We start from the raw sequence: 14,306 nt of genomic DNA on the forward strand, positions 1-14,306 counted from the left end.
TATTATACTCTGTTTGTGTGCTATAAAAAATTCATGAAAGTGTATTTTTTTTCCAAAAAAATGCGTTTGAAAAACTGCTGCGCAAGTACAGTGTGACACAAAAAAATTGCAAAACCCACCTTTTTATTCTATAGGGCCTTTGCTAAAAAAAAAAATATATATATATATATATATATATATATATATATATATATATATACATATATATATATATATATATACATATATATATATATATATATATATATATACACATATATATATATATATATATATATATATATATATATATATATATATATATATATATATATATTTATTTATTTTTCTTGGGGGGGGGGGGGGGTTTCTACGTCATTTTCTAGCAACAAAATGTCGACTTTTACATGTAGTAGAGAAGTGTCAGAATTTGCCCAGTTGGCAAGTGGTTAATTGGCCATTCACTTTTATTCATTGCTTTAATGGGTCTTTATATATATAAAAAAAAAATTACTGTGTGAATGTCACAGCAATCATTAATTCTGACATATACTGCTGAACCACTTCAGCTCTCTGGTCTTTGGGTGATTGAGGTGATTGAGGAGCTGTCTCTAGGGCTAGAAGTGCTCAGTCAGTGATGCAGGACATGTGCTTGATTAGCTGCAGTGGAGGGCAGGGGAGATAATGGGCGTCTGTTACTTGAAAAATGCTATCACTCACTTATTATTCCGCTTGTGAAAGCAATAAACCTGAATACAAAAAAAATTATAATAAAGAAATTTAAATAACCCCTTTGCCTGCACACACCTGCAAATGCAAAGGCGCACACAGGGTGCACACATTTATGTAAACCATGATTGTACCCCACATATTACTTCTAATGATGGAGTGGGAGCAATAATTCTAGAGCCACCATTTACAGTTTATCCTAAACCTGTGGTCTGCAAACTGTGGCACGTGAGCCTGATGTGGCCATTTGTGTGCTTTTATCCGGCCCCCTGGGGCACCATTCCTCCCACAAACACCAATGATAAGGCACCATTCCTCCCACTATAACCATTGATGGGGCATTATTCCTCTCACTGACACCAATGATGGGGCACTATTCCTCCAACTGACACCAATTATGGGGCACCATTCCTCCCACTGACACCAATGATGGGGCACCATTCCTCCCACTGACACCAATGATGGGGCACTATTCCTCTCACTGACACCAATTATGGGGCACTATTCCTCCCACTACATCCATTGATGGGGCACTATTCCTCTCACTGACACCAATGATGGGGCACTATTGATCTTTTATTGAAAAGAATCAAGCAACATATTTTATACAAAAGTAAAAAACAGAACTATAGTACAATATTCCAACAGAAAACAAAGAAATACACATCCATGTGCAGAATATATACAATATATACATAATCCACTTCCAACATTTTTAGAAAACTATTTACATAAAGCAGCAGAGAGGGCCTAAGAGGCACAACCCATCACCTATGTATGCAGCCATTTATCAAAAACTAAGCATTTAAGAAAAAATCTAGGGTGATAAGAGACAGAAAGCCACACCCGGAAAAGAGACTCCTGGCAGTCAGGGAGGCTTGAAACCCCTCCACGCCTTCAGCCAAGCCTTCTGACCCCACTTGTCTCTCTCAAGCGCCCGAATCTTCCCCACCTCATGCAGAATGTCACACACCACCACCTGAACAGGAAGGATTTTACGCCGAAGGGTGACCTGACACCGTGCGTTCCATGTGTAATAACGGACTACTAGGCTAAATAAAAAAAGTGTATCCAAGAAAAAAACCCCACCAGTATTGAATGCTCTGTACACCCACTCAGCATAACCCAGGCTGAAGAGGAAAGTAACACAGAGGGCCCGCCCCACCTGTTTGTATACCTCTATGTTAAAAGGGCAACGAAGCAGAAAATGGTCCATAGTCTCCTCCTCACCTGTACATTCCTCCCGAGGACAACCACGATCCATCCCACTGCGGAATTTCAAATTGCCCCGAACATAGAGCCTCCCGTGGAAGCACAACCAGGCCAGATCCCTGAATTTCAGGGGGACTCTAGCCAAATTAATCAATCTTAACCCTTCCCTCAAAATTGGGCCTGGGCAATCCCTTAAGGCCAGTGGGTCATGAAAGACTTCGCTCAAGACTCGGCTCATAAGGACTTTCCTCGGAGCGGATCTGAGATCTTCGGCCGACAGTCGCCACTGCCGCAGCAACTTCAGACACGGAGCGACATAGGCTGGGAGCTGACCACGATGACCCCTGAGATTCTTCACTTGGCCACCTTCTTCCTAAAGTCGCAGAAAAGGCCTAAACCAAGATCTAAACATGCCTGCCCATCCAGGAGGTTCCACTGCAAGCATACTACCAATATTAAACTTGAGAAATAGCAGTGAAAAGAAAAGAACGGGGTTGACCATACCTAAGCCATCCTCCGTCCTGGATAGATAGGTGACATTCCTCTTGATGGGGTTCAGTCTGTTCCCCCACAGCATCTGGAAGAACACACTATAGATCCTAGCATAGAGAGACACTGGCAAGATGCAGACAGGGCTGACATACAAGAAGATCGGTATCAGGTAAGTCTTAATCAGATCAACCCTTTCCCTGAGAGATAACTTCCATCTCTTCCAGCTGACCACCTTAGTATTGACAACTTCCAGCCTGCCTTCCCAGTTTTTGAGGCCATAATCGCCAGGTCCAAATTCAATGCCTAATATCTTAATTTTTTCCTGGGGCACTGGAAAGGTGTCCGGGAGATCAAACCCCTCACCTTCCTTTCCCATCCAAAAAACTTCACTCTTTTCCTGATTGATCTTGGAGCCTGATGCTTCAGAGTACCGTGATGTCAGAGAGACCACCTCCTCCGCTTCATCCGTCCCAGTGACAATCACTGACACATCATCCGCATAGGCAACAACCCTCAAAAGGCGGCTCACCCGGGATTCCCACTGGTACCCCACACAACATGCTGCTCTCTAGCCTCCTGATGAAGGGGTCGATTGCAAACACATAGAGCAGGGGACTCAGGGGACAACCCTGGCGCACCCCAGAGCCAACCTCAAAGGACTGTCCAACCCAACCATTAACAAGAGGGAAGCTTTCTGCCCCCTTATAAAAGACTTTTAACCAATCGACAAAACCACCCGGCAGACCGTACTTACTAAAGAGCAACCACAGGTACTCATGGTTGACACGATCAAAAGCCTTTGCCTGATCCAATGCCAGTAGATACTTTCCCCAGCCTGCAGCCCTGCACTGCTTCAAGGCCTCCCGGACAGCTAAAACCGCTGTGAAGGTGCTCCTACCCTGGATCGAACAGTGCTGATGGCGAGAAAGCAAAGACTCTGCTACTGCCGATAGGCGCCAGAAAAGTATCTTCGCCAGCACCTTTCTATCGACATTGAGAAGGCTGATGGGGCGCCAATTCTCAATCATCGAAGGATCTTTACCTTTTGAAAGAAGAATCACAGCTGAGTGTCTCATGGAAGGGGGAAGCACCCCCTCAGCAAGACAACTGTTAAAAACCTCTACCAAATGTGGGGCCAGAATAGACTTAAAGGCTTTGAAAAACTCAGCCGTCAGACCATCCGGTCCAGGTGACTTTTTGATGGCAAGCTGTTCAATTGCCCTCGTCACCTCTTCAACTGTGATCCCTTCTGTCAAATTCATCAAAGGGACATCTCCACCATTTAGACCTGGAGTAGAGTCCAAAAAGCTTTCCATCTTGTCTCGGTCAAGCTCTTTCCTCCCAAGAAGTTCAGCATAAAAAGACCTCACGACCTCCAGGATCCCTGACCTGGACTTTGTCAAGGAACCTGTACTATCCTTAAGGCCAATGACCATCTTAACAGCTACACCCTGTTTACAGTTCTGGTAAGGGTCAGGCGAGTGGTATTTCCCATAGTCCCTCTCCAGAACCAAAGAGGTATGCCGGTCATATTGACACTTCCTGAGGATTTTCACTTCAGAGATTGCCCCAGGATCTCCTCCTCTCGAGACAAGAATATCCAGCTTCCTCCGCAAATGTTGGTAGGTCATGTATCTATTAAACTGTTTTTTATTGGCTAGGCCCCTGAAGAATCCAGCAATCCTCTTTTTGGTCAGCTCCCACCACTCAGCCTTGCTGCTACAAAAGTCCAGGATTGTCACCTGTGCCTGAAAGAATTCCTCAAAGGATTGTCTAACATGTTCTTCCTCAAGGAGAGTCGAATTTAATCTCCAGATGCCTTTGCCCCTCTGAGGGAAGTCTGAAGCATTCAAGACCACAGATAGCATACAGTGATCAGAGAACTCCACTGCCTGCACCACTGGGGGTGAGAAAGCAGAGGCCTCCTTCAAAAAAAACCTATCTATCCTACTCTGACTATTACCTCCATGAAAGGTGAACCCTGTGTCATCCGGAAGGTGCTTAATGTGCACATCCACAAGACCAGCATCCCTAACCATACTATTTAAAAAAACGCTATCATATCCCAGCCTGTCATTGAAGTCCTTCCTGTCCTTGGGCCTAGTCACAGTATTAAAGTCACCTCCAAAAACCACTTGCCGGGATGTAAAAAGAAATGGCTTGATCCTTGTAAAAAGGCATTTCCTGTCCCACTTTGTGTGCGGTCCATAAATATTAATTAGGCGCAGGTCCTGCCCTCCCACAAGAACGTCTAAGACCATACATCTCCCAATCTCCACCTCAATAACCCGCCGGACAGTTACCATGCCGGTTTTAAACAACACCGCCACCCCGCCGTAAGGCTCGGCCGCAAGAGACCAGTAAGATGGACCATACCTCCACTCTCTCTTGGCCATATGAATATCTGCCAAGGAGGTGAGCCTAGTCTCCTGCAAAAATAAAATTTCAGCATCTAATTGGCTGAACAAAAAGAAGGCCATAGAACGAGCTCTTACTGACTTACTTGTCACCACTTTTAACGGAGGGGGAACCGCCATTTGGGTTATTGGGTGGATTGCTTCTTAGCTCCCCACTGCTGCTCATCACCAGAAGCCTCTCTCTTTCTTGAAGCCTCCTCCAACTCCATTTCAATTTCTGAATTCTGCTCAGAAGAATCCCCAGATGAGGAGATATCCCAAGCAGAAGTCCTATACCGGTTGGAGACAGTCACTGGGGCATCCTGTCCCTGTTCCATCCTCCCCGTCTGTCTCTTCCGCCTTACAACCTTCCTTCTCTCCTCCAGGTACTGCAGGTCAGATTCAGAGATGCTTTCATCTCTTGTTTTCTTCTTCTTTGAAGTCTTCACAGAAGACTTCTTTACAGAGGAAGCCGCAGCAGCACCCTTTTTGGTACCCTCTACCACTGGTGGGTGGGGGGCTTCTTTAAGGTCACACTTAGGAAGGGAAGATTTATCGGGAATAACTGACTCGGGGGGCACAGACTTGGAAGGTTCTGACACAAGAGGAGCGGGTACAGTAGGCTGGGGGGACACAGGGACAGACACAGAAGGAATACTTACAAATACAGGAGGGGTGGGCACAGGGACTGGGGAGGAATCCTGAACAAGACCAGGGGGTCAATCACCGCAGAGGAGGGTGGTACACCAGGGGCCTCATCCTCCATCCTGTCCAGCCTTAAGAGGTCATCTATCACCTCTCTATCCATATTATGCCAGGCTTCAGGACATCGGCTGTAGGGGTGGCCAAGGCGCAGGCACAGGTTGCACCTTATCGCCTGGGTGCAGTCCCTGGCCACATGACCCTGTCCCCGACACACTGAACAGATCAGTGCTGAACAAGAGGAGCTAAAATGCCCCTTTTCTCCACAGCGGTGACACAGTTTTGGCTGACCGGGATAAAAAATAGTCATCCTATCCCTCCCTATAAAGGCAGAGGAGGGCAAGTGACGGACAACATTACCATCCCGAGCCAACCTGACCGTTACCGACCAACCCCCGGTCCAGATGCCACGCTCATCATAAATTTTATCTGGCTTGGTCAAAACATCCCCATAATTTCTCAACCAGACCTCTAAGTCCCGAGCAGGAACACTCTCATTTGGGAGGATAATAGTGATTTTCTTTACTGTTGACCTTTGGGAAACTGCCACTGGCACCAGACCTTCCCATTCGGGTCTTGACCTGCACCGAGCCATATATCGTTCCCAGAACAGGTCAAGACCCTCTGGTCTGGTGAAACTAACCGTGTACTCCCGACTTCCAGCGACATGTATCAAGGCATATAGGTCATTAGCCCCAAAACCCATATCCAAGATCAGGTCTACCACCATACGCCGTGCTACAGGGACTGCACCACCTTCCCATTTAAGGAGGACTACGTTCCGCCTTGGACCCCCAGCAGGAGCCATAGACCCAAGACCAGATCCAATGGTGCTCATAGTGGCAGCCTGCAAGGGAAAACCCCGATTGGAAGCGGAGCTCCTCCTTGATTGTATTCCTGGCTTGATGATATTGCCAGGAGCACAGCTTACCACCTGTGCAAATGTAGGTTTATTAGGGCCAAGACCCCACACTGATGTCACATTATCAGGTATATTACTATTATTATTATTACTACCAGCTTGTCCTAAACCAGCAATATTATCAGTTGCACATACAATGGTGGGATCCACCACACCTGCAATGTTATTAGGTATAACTGTTTCTGATGCAGTACAAAGTGCTTCCTGCTGCTGCGCTGTAGAGTCCTGGTTAGTTATTACTGAGACAGTTTTGGGCTTAGCAGAAGCAGGGTTAATCGGCTCTTCTGGGTTTTGTAGTTCCTGAGCAGAAATGTCATTTTTTAAACGTAACATTTTCTCAGCAGGCAAAGCATTGCTGAGCACAGGGGTATCATCCTGGGTGTCACTGGGAAAAACCTCATTATTAGGCAAGGTGCTAAAAGGCACAAAAACAGTTTTGTCTATTACCTGAGACTTGATAGCCTTTATCTTATCAGGTACATGATCTGGCAAGTCCTCCACACCACCAAACACCAGCTTATCTCCCTGCACTGGAGACTCCATTACCTGGATTACCTTTAGCATGCCTCCTGAGCCCTGAGATGGCAATGGGCTGCTTACCTCACCTTGAGGGGGAAGGGGGTCAGAACCGGGGGTCTCCTCCTCCACCTCCATCTTTGCAAACCTTCGGTCGTTGCCAAACTTTTCCCTGAAAGGACCATCCCTGCCTTCCATCATGGCCACGATGGTTTCCTGATGTTCCACACGGACTTTCGCTAATTGGACCTCTGAATCCATGGATCCACGGTTCTTGCTGAACAAGCCTTCACGCTGCTTTCTCAGGCGCTTTAAATCCGCTCTAAGCTTGTAGAGCTTGTCTCTTTCCCTATTGAGGACTTTGATCCCGGCCACCACTCGCTCCCGAATGGATCCAGCATCTTCATCCTCACCAGGTGCAGAGAGATCACCAACCACGGCTTGTTCAGGAGCAGGGGTGCCATCCATCCGCCCAGGGGATTGCTGAGAGCTTCCAGCAGGAGGGGCCCCGCTGGCCTGCATGGCCTCCCCAGATAGGGGCCAGCAGGGCTGGGAGAGATTTTACCAGACTCCCCTCTCAAGCAGATCACCTGGAGCAGCTCCAGACACACAGCCAGAGAACCTTCCTGCAGCCACACCCGAAGCTGAATGATGGGACACTACTCCTCCCACTGACAGCAATGATGGGGCACTATTCCTTCCACTGACACCAATTATGGGGCACCATTCCTCCCACTGACACCAATGATGGGGCACTATACCTCTTACTGACACCAATGATGGGGCACTATACCTCTTACTGACACCAAAGATGGGGTACTATTCCTCTAACTGACACCAATGATGGAGCACCATTCCTCCCACTGACACTAATTATTGGGCACCATTCCTCCCACTCACACCAATGATGGGGCACCATTCCTCCCATTGGCACCAATGATGGGGCACTATACCTCCCACTGACACCAATGATTGGGCACTATTCCTCCCACTGACACCAATGATGGGGCACTATTCCTCCCACTGACACCAATGATGGGGCACTATTCCTCTCACTGATAGCAATGATGGGATACTATTCCTGACACCAATGATGGGGAACTATTCCTCCCACTGGCACCAATGATGGGGAAAAATTCCTCCCACTGATACCAATGATGGGGAACAATTCCTCCCACTGACACCAATTATGGGGCACCATTCCTCCCACTGAAACCAATTATGGGGCACCACTCCTCCGACTGACACCAATGATGGGACATCATTCCTACCTTGAATGCCAAGAATGGGCCACCATTCCTTCCACTGATACCAACAATAGGGCACTATCCCTTTCACTTCAAACCAATGATGGGGCCCTGTTTGTTCTCACCGACACCATGGCTTTTCTAGTCCTACTGGCCACAGCCTGGCCCCTCTAAAACCCCTAAGGCCAGTAAACTGGCCCTTTGTTCAGAAAGTTTGGAGACCCCCTATCCTAAACCCATGACAAATACCAAATACAAAAAAAAAGAGTGAGAAGATGGAGGCTGTGTTCCCCAAAGCACAGTCTACTAACGGGGGAGGGGGAAGGGGAAACAAGAAACTGTGAATTTGGACTTTCTAGGTACCCCAAATGTTATGGTTATCTATAGCAAACATATTTATAAAAATAGATGTATTCAATACACAGCATAAAAAGTCATAAGAGACAAAGGGAATTCATTCTTAAGAAGACATGAAATTCATATCATACAAACACTGACTGAAACCAGTTGTTACACTTAGGACAGAATGTGACAATTCCATTGAAGTATCTGTTGCCTCATTTGCTGTTTCTTGTTTCCCCTTCCCCCCTCCCCCGTTGGTAGACTGTGCTTTGGGGAACACAGTCTCCATCTTTTCCTTCTTATTTTTTTGGATCTTAACCTGGATGTTGGTACCCAAATTACCCATTATTCAAACACCAAATACCACCTAAAAATAATTTTGGACACCCAAAATGTTTTGTCATTTTCTAGCGTTGAGGCTTCACACATTTGATATCTATTTACTCTACACTACCTTTATCTTTTATTTCCTGCAAAGAAATTGGGGGTTAAATTTTGGTTTGCGTGATAAAATTCACTTCAGTGTATTGTTTCCCTAAAACATAAATTTCATAAACGGTTGCGCAAGTATCATGAAACTTTCAAAAATTGCAACTGGTTTATTTATTCTTTGCAAAGCATTTGCTTTCAGAGAATAAATAATGTTCGGGGGGGGGGGGGGGGTAAGCAAAAATGAAAATGCAGAGAAATGAAAAAAAAAAAAAATTGCTCTAGCGGGGAACTGGTTAATATGTTGATTTCCTTGGATCATCAGATCCATCTAGAGTGGATATTTTCTAATTGAGGTACTTCAGGAAAAAAAGAAATGCATTATGGCCACTAGATGGAGCCGGTGATCATAGGAAGGCAACAAATTGAGGAAAATATGGTCAAAATTGGTGATGCCTGCCGAATACTTTCGCATTTGTTGAATTAATTTAAAAAAAAAAGATGCCAAAGTGTTGTGGATTTTTAGGATGTTGTCGATGCAGCAAGTTAGGACAGGACGTGGGGACACAGGGGACACGGGAGGCCGAGGAACAAGCTGCTGTATGTGATGGTGGGGAAGTGGTATCTGGTTAATGTAATGAGGAAACGTGTGAAGCAACACAAGATGATTACATCAACTGAGAGAGAGAGGAAGGAGGAGAGCGCAAAGCTTGGCACAGACATCAGACTTATTCACCAACACAACATAAAGATTAGAGATAAAGGGCAAACTGCACAAAGCTGACCATACCCTTTACAATCAGATTGTACAATCTCTGTCCAATTTTGCTTTAGAGTTACCAAAACTATGAGGACAAACCTAACCAGTCTGTTCAATTAGTATGAAATCAGGAAGGCTCCTGCACTAGATGACGGTCTGAGGCCCCATTCACACCTCGAAGCTCCAAAACGCTGAAAGAGAAAAAATATCAATTATTTTCTACGGCATTGTTTCTCAACCTTTTTTTCAGTCGAGGCACCCTTTAACCACTTGCCCACTGCTCACATTGCTGCTACTGCAGCAATGTGGCTCGTTATCGTCCAGCGACGTAGACCTACGTCGCTGGACTCCTTCCCCTGTAGGCGGCGCTCGCGCCCCGCCGGAGGCTCGCTCCCGCTGTATTCAGTCACAGCGGGAGTCGGGCCAGGGGAGGAGCGGAGGCGATCGCCGCTGCTCTTCCCCGATCGTCGGGGAATCGAGTGAGGAGATCCGCCCGCTTGTGTAAACAGAGCGGGCGGATCTCCTCAGTGACAGGCAGGGATAGCTGAACCTGCGATCTGTCCCTGTGTCACTCAGTCACCTCCCCCCACACACGTCAGTAAGCACCAGGCATACATTAACCCCTCCCTCTCCAATAAAATTAACCCCTTCCCTGCCAGTGTCATTTTTACAGTAACAGTGCATATATATAGCACTGATTACTGCAGTAATGTCACTGGTACCCCCAAAAGTGTCAAAAATGTCAGTCAAGGGTCCGATCTGTCCGCCGCAAAAAAAATCGCAGATCGCCGCCATTACGCGTTAAAAAAAAACACCAAAAATGACAGAAATCTTTCCCTTAGTTAGTAAATAACTTTTGCGCAAACCAATCAAAATACGCTTATTGTGATTTTTTTTACCAAACATAGGTAGCAGAAAACAAATTGGCTAAAAATGTAAAAAAAAATAGATTTTTACATTTTTTTTGGGGGGGGAATTTCATATAAAAAAATGTTAAAAATATTGTTATTTTTTCAAAATAAACGCTCTTTTTTTGTTTATAGTGCAAAAGTAAAAATCGCACAGTTGATCAAATACCACCAAAAGAAAGCTCTGTTTGTGGGAAAAAAAGGACGTCAATTTCGTTTGGGTACGGCGTTGTACGACCGCGCAATTGTCAGTTAAAGTCGCACAGCGCCAAATCGCAAAAAGTGGCCCAGACGTAAGACAGCAAAATCCTCCGGCGGTAAAGTGTTTAAAAATGATGGACAATCTCGCAGCACCCCATTCTAAAATGGAAAAGCTATTCTAATAGTTTTACATAATGCAGCAACATCGACAAGTAGGAAATCCAACGTTAGAGGTGACTTATTCTTCCAAAGCAAATACACTTTTGCAAACTGGTTCTGACTAGTATGCCAATGTTTCTCTTCTCCCTCAGTTTTTCTCCATGTGACCCCAACGCTGATGGAGATGGTCAGGGGAGGGTCAAACAAGGATGCTCTGCAGGTGACTGACATCCTCCTTATCAAATGATGATGCCTTTAGCCATTAGGATGCCGGCAGCTAGAAGGTTGTAATGGTGCACAATGAAGACCTGTGGCTTTGTGTAACTAAAAGGGAGGCTTTATCCACATGCCGGCTTGTATACAATTTTTGGGCACTTTGCTAAGGCACCCCTGAAGAAACCTCAAGGCACCCCATGGTGCCTGGGCACCCCGGATGAAAAAGGCTGATCTATGGAGATTATTCACGTCTCCAATACAAGTCACCTGAAGCTCCAAAAAGTTCTGGAGCTTTTATTTGTAGCGCAAATCAGGCAGATTGGTGCGTTTTTTTACCCACTTCGGACCGCCCACCGCATATATACTGCAGCAGGGCGGCCCGGCTGTGCAAAATCATGTACATGTACGTGAGTTTGTGCAGGGGTATTTCGGGGCGCACACGCGCGCCGCCAGAGCGCTGCTCCCGCTATGATTGGCCAATATGTATTCTGCTACATCATTTTGTTTAGAAAATCCTAATATATTGATTGATTTGCACAAAAGTGTCTACAAACTATGGGACACATTTATGAACTTTTAATTTTTTATTATTGTTTTTACTAGTAATGGCGGCAATCAGTGATTTTTTTTTTGTAGCGTGAATCAGGCAGATTGGTGCGTTTTTTTACCTACTTCGGACTGTAAGTCGTGCCGAAATCGCGCTGCACGCGACTTCACAGGTCGCCCCCTAAGTCGGAGCGACGTAGTGTGAACCGGCACTAAATGTATCCCCTAGTTTGTAGACGCGATAACTTTTGCACAAACCAATCAAAATACACTTATTAGGATTTTTTTTTTTTAAACAAAAATATGTAGCAGAATACATATTGGCCTAAATTGATGAAAAAAATAAATTTTTTAATTTTTTTTTTTTTATTGGGAATGTTTTATAGCAGAAAGGAAAAAAAAAATGTTTCTTTTTGTTTTGTTTTTTTCAAAATTGTGGCTCTTTTTTTGTTTATAGCGCAAAAAATAAAAACCGCAGGAGTAATCAAATGCCACCAAAAGAAAGCTCTATTTGTAGGGGAAAATAAGCATCAATTTTATTTGGGTACAGCGTCGCACAACTGCGCAGTTGTCAGTTAAAGCAACTCAGTGCCGCAAAAAATGGCCTGGGGGTAAAACCTTCCTGAGCTGAAGTGGTTAAGCATTTTTTTGTTCCATAGTAATGCATGGAAATTATTTATTCAAGCATTTTAGTGTGTATTATCGCACATTTTTAAAGCGTTTTTCTGCTCGAATGCAACAATTAAATGAAAATTAAATATTAAATAGTAAATAATAAAATAAATAAATAGTAATTAAATTATATAAGTAAATAAAAAAAAAATAACCCCCAACATTAATATTAACCCCCATTCCTAATCGTGAACCCTAACCCTAATATTAAACCCTAACCTAACAAAATAAATAATAATAAATTAATCCCTAACCCTAACAATTAATCACTAACCCTTAACTCTTACCAAAAAAAGTAAAACAATCAATAATAAATAAATAAATAATAAAATACAGAAATAAATAAAAAATGTTTTTAAAAAAACTTAACTCCAACCTTTAACCCTAATATTAACCCTCAACCCTAATCCTAAACCCTAACCCTAGTATTAACCCCTAATCCTAACCCCTAACCCTAATTTTAAACTCTAACCCCTAACCCTAATATTAACCCCTAACCTAACAAAATAAATAATAAATTAACCCCTAACCTTAACCTTTAACCACTAACCTTTAATCCCTTACAAAAAAAAAGTAAAAAAATAAATAATATATAAAAAAATAAAAAAATACATAAATAAATGATAAAAAATAAATAAAAAAAAACCCTAACCCCCAACTCTTAACCCTAATATTAAACCCCAACCCTAATACTAAACCCTAACCCTAATGTTAACCCCTAACCATAATTTTAAACTCTAACCCCTAATATTAACCCCTAACCTAACAAAATAAATAATAATAAATAGAGTTTTTATGGTGTGGGTTAAGTGACTCTTCAACAACCAAGATCCAGGTAAAATTTAAAAAATGTTCAATATCTGACAATCTGGAGCCCCCTGTGGCCTCGTGTATGGTTCCTTCATGACAGGAGGGGGGCCTGGTGTGGTTTTTCTGCTAGCTGGTCAGGTCAAGGTTTTTAAGGGTTGGGTGTTCAGAAACAACCTTCTCTACATTGGCTATTGGAGCAGCTTTATGTTGGCCTGTATGTCTACAACCTCCCTCTTGGTATCATAACTTCAACTTCCTGAGATCGGACAGAAGGACATTTTTAGCGCCAAAATGTAAAGAGTTTTTATGGTGTGGGTTAAATGACTCTTCAACAAACAACCAAGATCCAGGTAAAATTTCAAAAATGTTCAATATTTGGCAATCTGGTGCCCCTGTGGCCTCATTTATGGTTCCTTCATGACAGGAGGGGGGCCTGGTGTGGTTTTTCTGCTAGCTGGTCAGGTCAAGGTTTTTAAGGGTTGGGTGTTCAGAAACACATTGGCTATACATTGGCTATTGGAGCAGCTTCATGTTGGCCTGTATGTCTACGACCTCCCTCTTGGTATCATAACTTCAACTTCCTGATATCAGACAGAAGGACATTTATAGCGTCAAATTTTAAAGAGTTTTTATGGTGTGGGTTAAGTGACTCTTCAACAACCAAGATCCAGGTAAAATTTCAAAAATGTTCAATATTTGGTAATCTGGTGCCCCCTGTGGCCTCAGTTATGGTTCCTTCATGACAGGAGGGGGGCCTGGTGCGGTTTTCCTGCTAGCTGGTCAAGGTTTATTGGGTTGGGTGTTCATAAACAACCTTCTCTACATTGGCTATTGGAGCAGCATCATGTTGGCCTGTATGTCTTTGACCTCCCTTTTGGTATCGTAACTTCAACTTCCTGATATCGAACAGAAGGACATTTTTAGCGACAAAGTTTAAAGAGTTTTTAATGGTGTGGGTTAAGTGACTCTTCAACAACCAAGATCCAGGTAAAATTTAAAAAATGTTCAATATTTGGCAGTCTGGTGCCCCCTGTGGTGTCCTTTATGGTTCCTTCATGACTGGAGGGG

This window comes from Pelophylax lessonae (assembly GCF_965119305.1).
Source record: "Pelophylax lessonae genome assembly, chromosome: 6".
Taxonomy (NCBI): domain Eukaryota; kingdom Metazoa; phylum Chordata; class Amphibia; order Anura; family Ranidae; genus Pelophylax; species Pelophylax lessonae.